Raw genomic sequence first — 15,530 nt, 5'->3', positions numbered from 1 at the left:
CCTAAAAAATATAAGCGTGGAAAATCATCCTGGTTTGTAGCCGTTTGTTGTTTTTGAATTAAGATGAAAATAATGGGTTTGCCTTAGTAAAATAGAGTGATATGTCTGTCAATGCGTTGATTATCATAGCTCTTTAACATGTTGCGTGACAACATTTTTCATTCAAGTGTCTTCATCGATCAAGTGAATAAGGTTATAAAACGTCACACGAGTTCACGCCAGGTAAACAATAGTCGTTTATAATTAGGAAAGAACTGGTAGATGTTACCTGTGACATTGTACCTCTACGAAACGTTTAGTTTTATATCTTGCATAGGATCTTTTTATTTTTGGTAAAAATGGTATTCTATATAGGTACATTGTCAAAGATGAAGTGTATGCAAAAAAAAAAAAATTAAACAAGAATTGATTTATATTCTGGGTAATAAAATTTTGTATTTACTAGTATTAAAAATAAATAAAAATTACTTTTTTGAACAAATAGACAACTGTTTATATTTTTTTTAACAAAAGTAATCATTGCATATGATTTATTCCTTCATTCTCATCAAACATATCTTTAACAAAAAGGATACCAACTTTTCTTCAATTTCAAACAAAATAATCCTTCCTTTAAAACTAACAAAAAAACCCAAACAAACAACAAATCTTTCTATTGAATTTAAACAATGTATGACACAATATAAATTCTGAAAGAAGTACAATATCTATTTTCTATTTTTACATTGATACATGTAAAGGGCATATAAGACCTCATAATAATAGAAAGCAAACATATTACTTTACAAATTTTCGTATCTATCACATAAATAAGATAAACAGATTTTTTTTATTTCATGTAACATGCAATTGAAGCTGTTACATGTTATGCTGCGTATATTTGTAATCTTGCCGAACGTCTCCTGATACTTTTAGAGGTATTTCTAAAGGATTAACTACCCAAATTAAAAAAAAATCTTTCCTTCTGATGAAATCGTTCTAAATTCCACGAAGAAGAATAAAAAAAAACGACTTGGAATTATTTTCTCTCTTAATCATTACCAAACATTTCTGAAATGTCAAGGTGTTTTATCAATCAATGTTTGAATGTTTAGGCGCTTTTTAAATGAAAATGAAGTTATGAAACGTTCAAATAATTACTTCAAGATCTAATGACACTCTTTAAGTGTGATAAAAAACCCCTCAAATTTGACTTTCATTTGTTGATTAATGCAGGATGCGACGAAAAGACATATAGTTCTGAGCTTTATCTTGTGTATTTTTCATCCTGTATTCAGCATTGATTTTGCAGATGTAGACAGATTAATATTAAAAGAAAATCCCAATCGTTTGCAGTTCTACTAGGTACATCATTTTACATTTGGTCCCTGATCACTCTATAAATTAAAAAAAACGACAATAACAAACTGTCAATCATCTCAAAATCCATAAAACAATTACGTCGAGAAACAATCGGCTGGAAAAGTGCTTCTCGACCTATTAAACCCGAGCGATTACGCAAATGTTTATGAAAACAATCAACATCATTCCCATGAATATGTATAGTGCATAGTCTTCATAATATTTTTTTTGAACTTATTCTATTCTTTTCTTATCCTGGAATAGGGACCAATTGACACAATTAATTGGATATTTTCATTGTTTGTCTCATCAGCCATCAGCAAATTAGATATTTGGTAGCACAATACATTTAACTTTATATTTGAGTCAATACATTTAACTATATATCTGAGTTAATCAGGAGCTGACTCCAACTGTTGATGAACGAGTTTCAACAGTTCCACACTTGCTGAATTTGAATGAGGATCACATGTTGTCTAAATTGGTTCGAGTCTATATCAAGCAAGGTATGATGTAAAGACTTGATGTAAACATTTTTAAAAAATAGTGAGAACATTTAAAATTCTAATGCACTTACAATATTTTCCAAATATTTCGTTCCATAGATCAACATATCATTGTCGGAGGAAAAATGACAGATGAAATGGACAGAAAGGAAGTCATACACGTGAACGCTATTGGGTATGACAATCTTTTATTCAAACTTTCTTTGGCTGAATATTTTTTCTATCCAATTTTTTAAAAAATGATTTAAACAAATAATTTTGCAGCAAAATTGGACAAATCAGTAATACAGAAGGACTAGTGTTCTTACAAACATTTAGAAAGAACGTAGTTGCTGTAAATGGTATCAGAATCGGTTTAGAACAGAAAGATGAACGTTTAAAAAATGGAGACAGGTAAACATTGAATACTTCATATGTGCCCAAGAATGAATTACTGTAGAAGCACATATTTTCGTTGGGTTGAAATTTTGTTGCTTTTAAACCAAATACAATTTCGCTGGCATTTAATTTTGTGATAACATAATGCCTAAAGTGCATTGCGTATCACCTATGTAAAACATTATGTACGCTTGCCCTTCAACAATAATTTGCACATTTTGTGTTATATTATACCATTAAATGATTTATTCTTGACGTTGTCGTGTCGATAACTGCCTTTAGGTGAGTAGACAAATTGAATAACGCGTGTTAGCGCGTTATGATAATGTGTCTGCTCACCTGACGGCAGTTATTGACACGACGACGTCAAAAATAAATCATTTTATGCTTATATTTACATTCCTTTACTGATGAAATCAATTATTTACTCAAATAAATCGATTTAAATTGCAGATAACGGAGGGAATAAATTAGTAACAGCAAGAACAGCTGTTTTATTAAGCCGGTTTAAACTGGTATCTAATACCTAATAGATTGTTGAGATTAGATCGACGAGCATGAAAATATAATCCTTGAAAAATAACTGATAAAGTTTTGATTTTAATAATAAAGTCAACTTTTTTGTTGAATAACTGTAAAACATAGTGTTTTGACAATATTTATGAAATATATATTTTCACTGATAACATAGAAATCACTGTTTTAGAACTACTTATGTAAATTAATTGTAAATTCATACGTGAATAGGTGTTGCATTTAGAGGCATTTAAACATCACGGAAGCAAGAACTTTAACCAACAGTCTGTAGAATATTGTTCATTACTTAAACAATCAAAGTAATGAAGAACTGACGGGAGTTGATTTTGTCGATGTTTATTTATTTTAAAATCAATGATATGTTATTTTGCATGACAAGTACATGTATACGTAGTTTGTAATTTGAATTACGCATATTTTTATAATAAGAATTTTTGAACTTTTTCGACTAGAATGTCGAGAAACCTCCATATGAATCTAGCTGCAGAACTGTAGCTCTCCGGGAAAAATAATATTGACAGACCGGAGAGCTACAGGACCACCCATTGAAAAAATTGTATATTTATTGCGCAGAAAAACGTGCGCTAGTTTTCGACTAATTTACCGTATTTATACGCAAATTCTGTGAAAACAATTAGTACCATTAAATTCCTCATGCAATGTACCACTGATATCGTCTCTTCACTTGCCTTGGATAGTCTTTTAAGCACCATCACCAGTCCCGTAAATTCATGTGGTGTACTTTGTTTACATGTAAAAATGGCGACTCTTGATCTCGATGTAAATTCAACATACTTGATTTTCCGAGGTCGGTAGCGTGTTTCGGAGAAAGTCTGAGGCAAATAAAGAGGCGATATCAGTAGTAAATTGCATGAAGAATTTAATGGTGTTAATTGTTTTCACAGATTTTGCGTATAAATAAGGTGAATTAGTCGAAAACAAGCGCACGTTTTTCTGCGCAATAAATATACAATTTTTTCAATGGGTGGCCCTGTAGCTCTCTGGTCTGTGAATATTTTTTTCCCGGAGAGCTACAGTTCTGCAGCTACATATGAATCATGTTAAATTACATTTAAAGATAAGATTAATTCAATCAAACTATGTATCAGAGGTAGAAATATTTCTCGAAAATTGTATGGATCCAAGCAATATTGAACTCTAGTCTCGTTAAACCAAACGCTCGGCTGACACCGTAAATCTCCGACAAGGGTTTACGGAGACAGCCGAGCGTCGAGTTGAACGATACTATATTGAACTCTGGCGTAGGAATACATACGACTACAAAACATATTTAAATTGTTCGTACCATTTAAAATCTGACTATTTTTAAGGTATTTGTAAATAAGTTTCCTTGAAAAACAATGCTTTAGCATACATTACATCGAATTCATCAATTATTTTCAAGAACTAAGTCTTGTCAGGAGCAATGATTTGTGCTGAGGTCCAAACACTGTTTCACTTTCGGTTTGTCCGAGTGACTGCATAGGAGCGTTGATTAAAAATCAACTCCCAAAAATTGATGCTAGGATTCCGTGTTTTGCAATATTTTTTGCGATATGTTTGGGTACATGATGCAGTTTTCTATGCAATTGGTATCAGAAAGATGAAATATTTCCCCGAGAAGTTGACGAGTATTTGTTTCATTTAGAGAATCAAAGTATTCTGGTTGTTAGTGTTTTTTTTAACTGTTTCTATTTTAATTTATATAGTCATTGTGAAATAAAATAATCAAGGTAATATTGTTCATTTTATTGTTTCTTAAGGAATATTCGTCATTCCTTGACAAAACACAAAGGTGACTGATACTTGTACATGCTAACGATTTAATTGCATACCTTTTTATCTAAATAAATACAATCCATTATTTTTACAATTATTAATTAACTATCTTAAAAAGACACTTCTTTGTTGGATACTTCAATTGAACCTCGTGCATGCATATGAAAATACTTTAGAATGTTTTTCTTTGACGATTAAAAAAGGACAAAATAACACAAATAAGAAGTGGCCTTATAGGAAGAAAACGTTTTAAAAGTCGCCACACTTGTTTTACAAATGTGATGCTTATATTTTAAACTTGAATCTATAAGGTCATCGATATAATATCAATGTTTTAAATAAATAAAAACTGTGTTTTACTTGAAGGTTTTTTTTTTATTAAATATGTATATTTTTCGCAGGTTAATGTTTGGCAGTCTGCGCTCGCTTTGGATTTTTGTAGATCCAACATCTACGGAATCAAATCAAAATTTAGACACTATTACATATGAATTTGCAGAGGATGAAATCATTTCACAAACAAACACAGAGGAGACTATCCCTGCAGGTAGGGAAACAATCAAATGGATTATAAAGTGATCCTGGCATGATCATAATATAAACCTTTCGGATGTATCCAATAAAATATCAAACGGAAGTTCTGGGAAGGTGACCAAATGAGATAACTATTCCATTCAGTTTTCGGGTATCACTAAGATATCGTTATTGTATCGTTTAGGCAACTTTTATTAAAGTGATACAAATATTGCGCTTTATCTTTAATATTAACCAATATCGATTATTAGCATTCCCCTTTTTTTCAAACAAATAGCAACTAATAACATGCCATTTTTGGGAAGCGAGATCTTTTGACTATATTAAACCGTCTTCTTAGTAATGTGATATTGTTTTCTGCAAATAAGGTCTATGGTGTACATTCTTTGTCCTAACCATATGATAAACCAAGCTTAGAAAGTTCGATGTGTTAAAGTCCATAGGCTACATATAGCAGCAACTGTTTCAAACTTACTGACATCAATTTATACATATTTTAAATTGGACAACCTTACCATTTCGTTAGCACACAAATATTAAAAAAGTACAGTATTTTGATATTTGAACCTGCATATATATAATATGTATAAGGTGCACAAAGTTAAATAAATAAATAACATGAACATAAGTTCAATATTGATGCATTTGTACTACATGTATTCTTTTTTCTAAGTATATGGGACTGGGGGTGGCTTTTCGATAGCGACAAACAAACCCAGATAGCTATTAACAAACTTTTTCTCGTTAGAGGGTAAAGTAATGCTTCTTGTATTTTTTAAATTATTTTTTTTTTGAACTTTAATTTTTTTTTTCTGATACTATTTCAAGTACTAATAAATAAATTGTCAATCAAAGTTGTGGCCATGCTCCACCCTCTTTTTCAGTCAAGCTTGTTGTTGTTTAAAAATATTAAATGTTGAAACAAGCAAACCCACATAATCTTTCACGTGTATTTGTAATTTATTTGACTAAATTTTATCATACTTTCCTCAAAGTATTAAATTCTATCAAAATTTGATTTTAGACAGCATTGCACTGAGACGGAAGATAATCAAACGGGGCGAGGAAGTGAGAGAGGCTAACTTTAAAGCTGTCTTATCAAACAAGCCATTAGTGTTTAGTCTAGCACTAACAGCAGCATATTTCTTAGGCATTAATGACGAATCCAACGTAGTAAGTATCTCTCTCTCTCTCTCTCTCTCTCTCTCTCTCTCTCTTTCTTGCTATCATGATATGCCTGTTTTTAAACTAAAGAAAAACACATACACCTGTAGGGTGGCGTTCTTTGTTTTCAATCAACAAAGATGTTACTCATGCAGGTCATTATAAAGGTATGGAACAGAAGCAACAACTGCAGATATATTTGGAATGAAGATAAGTTTCTTCGAAAAATGGATTATATCTATGAATTCAAGGTAAGCAAATTTATCAATCTGTCTTTCTTACAACTGACAAGGTTTTCAAATTATTACTTTGTTTATTAAGCATACAAACAAAAAGTCATCTCAACTATAAAACTGCAGCTATTTCTCTCTGCGTTGTTCCTTTTCATTATTTTTTTACCCATTTCTACAAAACGGTGATTTCTGAATCAATCTTTAGCAATCTGTAAAGTTTTGTTTTTTTTTAATTTTTGTAACCATTTTTCTTTAAGGTGGTCATCGTGTACACTTTTGAACGTCAAATGCGCTTGATTCAATTCAAAATGCACCGGTGTACACTGATAAACACCCATTTGATTTAAATCAAGTCCCCCCCAAATCATATTATTTTTACAGATTGATGGCGAAAACGACACTGATCCTTTTGACATATCAACAGATGATATGTTCACACCAGTCGGGATTTCTTTTGTTGATATCAATGACTTAGGGAACGCAAAAAACATTCCTAAACGTAACTCAAATATGTTTGATGAATGTGCCAACAAAATCGGACAACTTAAGACGTCCTTCAAGATTAAAGGAATGACAAAAGCATCAGGATTGGTAAGAATAATTCAAGCTTTGAAAAATGTCTATTGGTTAACGTAAAATATACATGTTTTTGAAAGAAAATGGGAATCTGATTTTTTTAATGTGACATAGAATCGTCCAGACAATAAATGATTTTAATTTATTGATCCTAAGAAAGATTTTGAATTGAATAAACATTTTTCTGTGGTTTGCGTTGTCCATTGTTTAACATTTTTCTCTGTCTTTACATGGACTAGGTGACAAATTCAACAAAAAAGTAAACTTAAAGGCACCTTGGATCAAGTGATTTTTATTTTGTTAATTTAAAGAACAATGTCCTCAAAAAGTGGTAATTTACGCTTGGTGGAAATGTACACTAGTTACCTGGCATATACGCCTAAAACCGCGTAACATACCTTGACGGAAATCAGAACTTTAAGGTGGTTAATCAATCGCGGATTTAGTACATGTACCCACGCGTATCGTTTGACTAAAGAAAACGCATACTAGTACCATACTACATGTACCAGTGCAATTAAGCTCCTTAAAAACAATCTCATTAAAAAATAACCAAGAGAAACAAAAAGAAATAGTTCAGTTTACAGTCATCTTAGATACAGCACTGCGCCAGAAAAACTTAAATGTTTCAAAGTGTAATGCAACAAGGTATACTGTACGATGTATACAAAACCCAAATTTGCTAAATACGTGCCCCTTAAAAGGTCATGACCCCGATTTTTACCAAATTATATTTTTCTGTTTTATTATTTATAATGCTTTAGGCATACATTTCTAATGGTCAAATGTAATTAGAGAGTCGGTCGTAGAGTTACAATGCTTGCAGTTCTTTGTCATGTAAACAAGGATCGTGCCTTGGTTTTGTTTACATAGGTTCAATATACCAGTAAAAATCTTTTTCAAGCTGTTTTGTCTAGCTTCATTTTTATTCATTTTAAGCATCAACAGTTTCTAACGTTTGACAGATTCAATATAAGTAAAAAACCTGGGATTTTATCATTAGGAATTTAAACAAAAGCTATGTTTATGTAGAAACAAATTGTAAGCTCTGTAACTTGCTTATAACTCAACGAATGACAGTAATATTCTTGTTGCCTAACAAAAATGCCTTACTAAAGCATTGTAAACATTAAAGTTATAAAAAAACAGAGATTTAACCAAAATCGTGACCATGCCCCTTTTATTATTAAAAAAAAGACAGAAAAAAGCAAAAAAAAAAAAAGCAAGCAACCCCCCCCCCCCGAAAAAAATTCCCCACAAAAATCAAAAGATGGCCTCAGTTTCTTGCTTAACAGAACTAAACTTTATTAAAATTTCTCTAGAAATGTAATTTTTAAGTAAAACCCGGATAAAGTTTAGTCATGGGAAATATTTATTTTCGCTACATCTGGTATTTGGTATTTCTGTACGACGAATTTGTTATAATACGTGTAGCAAATTTGTACTAAACACGAATTCTTGTCCCTAACTACGACAATTTTCAAAAACAGAATTAAAAAACACAACCTTGAAAAAAAAAATTAAACAGTAAATTTGAAGATTGTTAAAAAATAAAAGTATCAGAATATATATGACGTCATTTTAATACTATTATTTTTATGTTCTACTCAACAGTTTGATTTTTAAAAAAATACATGATGAAGAATACCATAAAAATTATATTTATTTTAAAGCGTTTTTTGAATAATATCAATAAAGATTTAAGTTTTTGTTTTAGATTGGAAGTAAGATTACAATTACATTATGCATTGAATCCACTTCATTTGTTGAAAGCCTGAAAGGAAAATATTCAAAGGTAAAATGAATAACAAACAAGTTTCTATTTTAAAACATTTACTGTCACATTAAAATATAAAATACATATATAGTGAATTATTTTGTTTGCAAATTAGTAAGCGTGGAGAGGAATTTATAAACTTTTATTTCTTCAATTGAAACTGCCATATTCATTGGAATGTTATTCTGTGAATCAGTCGCATTCATCATACTTAAAATTTTTAAATGCATTATCTCGCAATAATGTTAAATGTTTTTTTAAGGTAAAATGTTCGTTTCGTTTACCAAACACAAACTGTGATAACGAAGACACAGATGAATTGGAGACTGTTGATTCGGCTGGAGAGGCGCCAATTTTCAATTTCCAAAAAAAATGGGAGATAACTGAAGTTACTAATGAGGTATCCGAGGGTTTATATTTAAACAAGAATAGAATTCCTGGGTCCCCCGCCGGTCAAGCAGTATACTAGTATTCTGTATATGAAATTGCAATATTTTCAAACATTTAGGGCTGTTCCAGAATTAAATGTGTGGGGAGGTTGGAAGGAACTTTTTTTTTTACCCCCACCACCCATTTCTTTTCTATTTTTCCTGTCGCAAATATATCCAAAATACTACAATCTAAAAGAACATGACCAACGTATTACTGGTACAAACATTTGGTATAAATTTAATGAAAATCCGTCAAAAGTTGTGGGCATGAGAGCGCTTATAAAAAAGTGTGATAAATCCGTCAAAATTTGTAGGCATGAAAGCGCTTACAAGGTCAATTTTTGGATAAAACAGAGTCATTATTGTGGTCAAAGTCACATTACTCCAACAAAAAGTATCGACCAATGCTGATTTTCGAACTTGACCAAAGTATTAGTGGTATAAACATTTGGTATAAATTTAATGAAAATCCGTCAAAATTTGTGGGCATGAGAGCACTTACAAGGTCACAAAGTCCAATAACTCTAACAAAAAGAATCAACCAATGCTGATTTTCGAATTTGATCAAGGTAATAGTGATATAAATATTTGGTATAAATTTAATGAAAATCCATCAAAATTTGTAGGCATGAGAGCGCTTACAAAAAAGTGTGACGGACGGAAACACGGACGCACGGACACACGGACGGACGGACGGACGTCCAGCATTTATATGTCCCCGCTCCGCGTTGCGGTGGGGGACAATACAATTTAAACCTTTTGCACATTAAAAACAGGGTTTGTATTTGAATTTAACACAATTAAATTTTGCAAACTTTGTTTGATCACTAAAATATAGTTTGTTCAACCATTTAAACATTATGGAATCTGCCAGGCATGATTGCATATATAATATTCATAAAACAATAAGTTGAAGTTGATAGCTAAAGTTATTCAGTTTTAACACATAAACTATAAGTTCACTCATGAACAATAAACAATAAAATGTTAATACAAACAAATACATGCCTATTATTTATTTGTAGTGTACACAATTTTATATAACAAATGAACCACAAATTGTTACAAAGCCAACATTGAAGATTTACATTTTTTTCCTGTACAACACATTTTGAATCTTATATAAAAATGAATACTAGCAAAGTCCTACTTTTAAACATTCAACTTGATGTATTTTCAAGTTCATAATTTTCATACACATTATTAAACAACTAAACTTGACTGATTAAAAATAAGCACAAGTACGAACCAAGAGGACCTGGTTAAAATCCAATAATCATGGAGAAGGCTTATGGAGAAGGCTTACATAGGCATTGCCTCCTGCCTAATCCTTTTACGTAAATGTATATTTGCATAAAAAAGATATGTTCAAATCAAATCAAAATCCAATAATCACTTTCGTGCTTGTTTTTTAACACACATAAAAAAATGTCTTACATCAGACGTCATTCGTGTTTGTTGCCTATTGACATTGTTTACCAAGAATAAGAAAAAAAACAACCATAGTGTTGTCTTACTTGGAACATGCCAATCTTATCATTCGTTTATGTTAAAAAGAGCTCGGGATTATTATCATACGATTTTTTTCTGATTTTAATATAATGATGAACCTCAAACTAGTCTGACCATTTTTAAAACAATTGATATGTTGAATTGAATCTTTCAAATAAAAAAAGAAAATAATGATTTTAAATAAGAATAAGTAATCATTAGTGAGATTTCAAAAACTGAATTAGATGAAACAAGCAAGAAATTGCTACAAATGTTATTTGCTGGAATCTTATAAAACTCTGTCAATCTTTTTTTTTTTTTGATTATCACTTTCAATCTGTAAAATATCGAAGGGTGAATATCTGCCATTTGGTGTAATGTGGATGAAAGGTAATTAAAATGTGGCAAAACTCCATAGCTTTTCCATTTAGTCATTTTTTTCCATAATGCTCAGTCAACATTTAGTTGACTGAATGGCAGAGTTTTATACTGTGCAACGCCGTCCTATTTCAAAAATCACGTTTGCCGTCATCTAGCAGTTTTCTTTACTTACAGCACATCAATTTCTTTCAACAAAGACTTATAGTGCGTCTGTGGGGAATCCCAAGACCGACTGATTTATTCATAGAACGCGGGGACTTGGCAGAAGTGGTTGAAATATTAGTAAGTAACTCTAGCATGACCAATAGGTTTCATTGAAATGCCCATAAAGTATAATTCATTTTTGCATAAAACAAAGATTTTTTTCAAGTGATTAATTCTTACATCTAATGAATTTCAAAAAAATAATAAAATGACTTATGATCACGGTATCATATTTTCGTCTTCCAAAATATATTATTTAAAACCCCAAATATTAAAAACACCAAGCAATATTTGTTTTACTAACAAAATAACAAAGTTACTTGAAAATAATGATTATTCTTAAGCTCAAAAGAAATATTAACTGTTAGTGGACCAGAGATATACTGTATTCATGGTTATTTTCACCATGTGAAATTTTTGCCCTTCTCTACTTGCAAGCAGTTTCGCCCGTCTTAATTTCGCACAGACACAGATGTGTTTAAAAAAGGATAATTTGATACATTGGAATTCGCCCACTGACAACGAGGGCAAAAGGGGCGAAAATAAAACGGAGTCGAATATTTCCCTATGAACAGGATTTTATTAAATTCAAAAAGTTTGGAATTTTTAAAGAGTCGAATAACACAAATCACCAGAAATAACAACTTAATTTTAATTTGCATTGATAAAACTGTTGTCTTAAAAAATACAGACAGTAACGACAGCTTGCTTTTTAGGAAGAAAAAGACGAAATCATTGAGAAGTTCAGGAAAGAAAGAGATGAGTTGAAGGCAACAGTGAAGAGATTGCAGGAAATCGTTCTCGGAGACAAAACTTGAGAAACGTGTTTTAGATTTTAAAAAGAGGTTTTACATGTAGAGGACATCAATAAGAATCCATAATGCAAATTTGTAAAATCTCGTAAAAAAATGTATAGTAGATTTGGTAACGAAAAAGTTTTGAAATGATATATTAACCCTTAGAAGTCATAGAAATCAGTATAAGTTTACAAAAATACATGTATTGTTATAAGCTGCCTTCTAATTAAGAGGCTATTTGTGCGTAATATACGTTCAAATGCATACGCCTTGGTTAAACATGTACATATCATTAAATATTGTCGGATAGAATTGATCAGACTGAGTATATTTACAGTGTATTGGTGTTAAGGAAGCATTTGGAACTGAGGTTATACAGGTAGTTTCGCGAAATAACAAATCCTAGTTATTATATATCTATTTTATTTAGAAGTCAAAACATAGACCAAAAACAAATGAAAAAATGTCATAGATTATATTGCATAACATTGATTCACACATTGACGGCGTCATGACTTAAAGTTGAATATCATGTAAATTTCATTGGAAGCATTGAAAACAAAAAAAGAAAAGAGATTCAAAATCTCTGATAAAGTATTTTGGTGTGATTTGTTGGAATAGAATAAAACAGTATTGGAACAGCTGTGTTTTTTACAAATATTCACTAAAAGGTATGTAATTATATACTGAATAGCAATCTTTTTTCATTGTTTACAATGTAAAACACCTAGTTCCTTGTAAAACAGCTCTCATTGTAAATGTCTAAATTCATAGTTAATTTTCAAGAGTTTAATCAATGCTTAAATCAAAAAGTGCTGGTAGAATCCTTTATGTTATAATTTGCTTTGATACAACATGCTGTTTTATTTGCAAAATGTATGACAGTTCGGAAGGAGCTCCGAGAAACCGACAATTAACTAATATTTAAACGAAGAAAATATAGGATTCTAGCAGTAGTTTGTATAAGACAGATGCTGTATCTTTACTTGCTGTGTTTTTTTGTTGATTGAAATCCACGGGGTTGTGTTGTTCTATCTTCTTTAATATGTAAGCTATTTTCAGTTATCATGTGATAATGTATACAGGTGGTATAGAAATGTACATGTACAACCCGATTGTATTGCAATGATACCTATTTAACAAGGCCGAGTACAGATCGAGTACGCACGCTTTCGTGCAGCGTTTCATTTGTATTGTGACGTCATCTTTTTGCCTGGTTGACGACATGATTAGATAGTTTCAACTGCAGGTATTCAGCGAAAATTGTTGAAAATAGCTACTTTGATGCATAATATTCAAATTATATTGTGGAATAAACATAAATGTCTCGAAGTATAAGCTATATTTGGGCTCGGGTCGAAAACGTGAAGAGGGTTCAGCAAGCCTTGACCTATGTCACGTTTTCTTAATCCGCCTAAATATAGCTTAATTCACATATTTCAAGAATACATGTCATCATCTCCGCTTTTGTCAAATAAAAATAGCCATTATCTGAAAAATCTGGGAAATTGAGCATGCAAAAAACAATTTTGATAAGACCCTTAGAACAAACCAGAAGGTAATTTTTTTTATTTGACCATTTGATGTCTTTTAACAATAACTTTAATATGTAGAACAGGAAAATAACTCCCTAGGGCAGGAGTTTTGAAAAAAGTAAAAAATGTGCAAAATTGATACATTTCAAGCACAATCTTTTAGGGTCCCATGTTAAAAAATAACAAATTTTGAGATGATCCCTTTAACAAACGGGGTGGTAAATGTCTTTTTATTAATCTTAAAATAATAATTATATGTGCAGAAATTAATGTAATCAATTTCATTCAAAAATTTAGGACAGAACGAATTAGACCCGGCCTCGTTAAACAGAAAATAATAAGTCATGGGTCTAATTCAAAACAGTAATCTAAGTTCACGTTTTTATATTTTACAGTAAAAATAAGAGGCTAAATTTATCATATGCTTCCTTAACCTACCCGCAAACTATTTTGCGTATATTCACGATATGAGTAGTTCAGGTCACACACACACGTATACCAAGATTAATATAGAAAGATACCAATATTGATATAAAAAATATATAACCTTTTACAATTGTTTTTTACATGCTTAACATATTGCATTTTCTCTCATATTATTGTCGTTAAATTAATGTTTGATAACTACTACAGATACTGCTTAATTACAGAGAATGCTATATTTTCCATATCCATTTATTATGTACATAAACAAAAGAGACGAAGTTTTGTTCTATTCAAAACCAATCAAATTACTTGTTTGGTACACCTAAATCACAAAAATGAGCTTATCTGAATTCCACAGACGATAAACTGGGTTTGACGGTTGTAAAAATAATCCATATTTATGAGCCAGTCTTTTTTAAATTATTTGTTGGCATAAAACTTACATTATAATAAAGAATCTGTAATTTACAACCGCTAAATAGGATTTTACAAACATAAGCTATAGTACATGTAATCGAATCGCTAACTGTAGTTAACGAATTGTTAATACAGTATGTAAACTAAAATTAATATAGATAACAGACAAAAAACTAAACGATCTATAGTTCACATCTGTAACCATAGTTAACGCGACCATCTACGTTTTAAAAGTGTAAAACTATAATCAACACTGAAACAACAATTTGCAATTGCAAAACATAGTATATTTGATAAATATAGTTTCACAGTTGTAAAATTATGATTAACAACTCTTAACTATAGCTAACGAATGTAAATTATAGTTGACAGATGTGAATCTATATTTATGAGCACAATCTATTTAGAACGTTAGTTGTGGGCATACAAACAAATTATAATGAAGATTCTAAACGGTAATTTATAACTGTTAAATTTGATTTTACAAACCACCCAAACCATAGTAATTGAATCATTATATTGTAGTTAATGAATTGTTAATTATAGTTTACAGTCTGTAAAATGTATCAAACGGTGAACTTTAGTTAAATATAGTTAAGATTTCGTAAGATATAGTTAAAAGTCGATAAACCTAGTTCATCATTTGGGAATATTTAGTTAATCTGTATTTTTAATCTGTAAACCATAGTTGTTGTATGTAAAAGATTCTTTGTTTAAGTATTAAATTTATCTTTATTCTGTTGTTTGTCTTTTTAAAAAAAACATTTGAAACGCATGTTGGCCAAATACTCACTGAGAGTAACTGGTTCGTTTTTTTAACTATTAGCGCTGCATTTAAAGGTAATATCGGCATTCCGATAATTTTAAAAATGGTAAATTAAATGAAATTGATTCAAACTAAAATGTTATATCTTTTGACCTCCATACCAGGTAAATCCACTGAGTAAATAAAGTCGTCGTTTACGTGATTCTCTCTATGTTTAGACAATTATGATAATTGAATAAATTTCTCAAAAATGCACA

General features: G+C 30.7%; 1 pseudogene; it reads left to right on the top strand.

Moving 5' to 3' along the window:
- Positions 1–13,772, top strand: part of LOC128158714 (kinesin-like protein KIF28P) — a 74,072-nt pseudogene extending 60,300 nt beyond the window's left edge.
- The last annotated feature ends 1,758 nt before the right edge of the window (positions 13,773–15,530 follow it).

This window comes from Crassostrea angulata, chromosome 8 (assembly GCF_025612915.1).
Source record: "Crassostrea angulata isolate pt1a10 chromosome 8, ASM2561291v2, whole genome shotgun sequence".
Taxonomy (NCBI): Eukaryota; Metazoa; Mollusca; class Bivalvia; order Ostreida; family Ostreidae; genus Magallana; species Magallana angulata.
The sequence above is the reverse complement of the archived record's forward strand: the minus strand, read 5'-3'. Positions and strand labels throughout refer to the sequence as shown.